The sequence below is a fragment of the Atta cephalotes genome (genome assembly GCF_000143395.1).
Source record: "Atta cephalotes unplaced genomic scaffold scaffold00006, whole genome shotgun sequence".
NCBI classification, from domain to species: domain Eukaryota; kingdom Metazoa; phylum Arthropoda; class Insecta; order Hymenoptera; family Formicidae; genus Atta; species Atta cephalotes.
The window spans coordinates 7,534,173-7,536,491 of NW_012130070.1; the positions used below are offsets into that span (position 1 = coordinate 7,534,173).

The following is a 2,319-nucleotide window of genomic DNA, read 5'->3' on the forward strand; positions in this document are numbered from 1 at the left end:
TATATATATATATATATATATATATATCAGAATGTGTTAAAAATTTTGCTTACATACATACAATAGATATCCTGTTCATTATAATTATTTATATTAATTCTGTAAAACTTTTGGATGGCTTTTATATAAAGTTTTTATTGTAAAGTTTTGCTAATTTCGGTACGTGAAAATTTTTTAATTAAATTATTATATTCCTTCTTATACAAGAATTTATGTACAATATTTTTCTATTTATCATAATACCTTTTACGTAAAAGTTGCCTACTGATCTCTGCTCTAACAAAATTAATGATATTTATTATTAACAAGTCATGAAACCGTGTTATTCACAGTCAAAACAAGTTATTTAAATATCGCATAAAACGTATTGGATTCGAGGTGAATTCGCACTTTACAATGCAGCCAGAAAGGTCGCGCCAATTTGCCACGCACATATTATTTCAGCATTGTAATCGTCGCTAATTTCGACGCACTCTTTATGGAGAATACACAAAATTATTTGTCCTATTTACGATTAAGACATGTGTCTAGTAAAAAAATTAATTAACGTAATTCACGTAATAAATGTTTGCTCATGGAAAGAAAGTGAACACAATTTAATCGATTTTGCGAGACTATCAATTATCTAATCGATAATGTCCAATTTACAAATTCTCTTTTTTGCTAAAAAGTACTACAAAATGGAAACGATAACCATGATATTCGAGGATTTCTGAAAATTAAATGACGAGATTAAAAAAATCAATGAAAACTCAGATGTATTAAGGATTATCTTGATTCTATTAATTGCAATATAATAATAATTCTAAAGATTATATATATATATATATATATATATAAATTATTATATATATATTATTATTATATATATAATTATAATTATATATATATAATTATTATTATATATATAAATTATTATTTATTAATATAAATTATATAATAAAAGCCATAAATTTATGTGCGATATTAAATCAATATCAATATAAAAAGTTAATTCTTTACAAACTTAATTTTCTTATTTAAAATTAATTAATTAATTTAGCTATTTAAATAAACAAAAGATTTTAAATCTTTATTTTGCCATATAAAATATATCTTTTTAAATTAATGTTTCTTCTTATAACTAAAATTCATTCTTAATGTTTCAATTTTATTTATTTTCTCTTTATTTACAAATAATAAATTTTTTATAAGTAACTTTTATAAGTAATAGAAATTCATTTATCGCTTAAATAAAATTTAGAAGCTTTGTGTCGCGAATATTGCCACTCGAAGGAATATCACGACGCAGATTATTCGCGATGTAATGGCAAAGTACAGTGTGCCATCGAGCGTAATCGCCGACGGCACGAAACGTCGACATGAAAAAAATGATCTTCTTGGAAGCCGGTAAATCGTTGGAGAGGGACTTATGATTAGCCGTTACAAGCCAGTGACAATAGTCAAACCGAGCATCTTCCTAACGATTCATCAGTGAACCTTTATTTGTGACTTCGTTTGCGACACTAATCTCATTACGCAATTCATATTTACATTGTTTTCCTCAAAACAATTTAGTTATTTAATTTCTAAGCGAGTTTATCATTATCAACTTAATGGCGTACATCTAACTGTACCGTTTTTCCATCGTAAAGAAATTCAAATGATAAAAATCTTGATGAATTTTTCAGAATACTGAAACTTTTTTTGTCTATTTGCTCTTCTTTTTATTGATACTGGCATAAACGATTGTTACTGCAAATGTAAAATAGCAAGAAACAGCAGCGACGAAATCGATGCAGATCAATATAAAGTTTACCTTCGTAGAACCGCGCCTTTCCCGTCATGAATGCGCAATTACTCCACTATTTTTTTACTACTATATGAATTGCTAAAGCCACAGTGGCAAATATATAACAAAACGCTCTTTCATACAACCACACATTGCGATCAAATATCGCGAAAAATTTGCGTCGTTCACATATGTATGTCAGCGTAACTAGCATGTGTATCTGCTCTATTTCTTTCGAGCTTTGAAGCCAATTATTATCTTGCACAGATCTTAATGTGAGATAAAAATAACTTCGACATCAATATATTTACAAATAGACTAAGCTTTGTTGCTGCAATAATGTATCTCGATAATCTGATAAACAAAATTATATAACTTTCTATAACTCTCATATAATTGTAATTTAATTGCATAACTGAATTTAACCAAAATTTCTTCAATAGCATTTGTCCAATTTGTATTTTCTTATTATTAATTATAATTTGTTTCAAAACTATAACATAATAAAATTAAATTATAAATTATAATTTTAATACAATATATATATA

General features: G+C 26.0%; 1 protein-coding gene across 1 annotated transcript in view; it reads right to left on the reverse strand.

The window, feature by feature from the left end:
* Positions 1-2,319, reverse strand: part of LOC105626796 (protein couch potato) — an 83,282-nt gene that overhangs the window by 16,308 nt on the left and 64,655 nt on the right. The window lies entirely within an intron of this gene.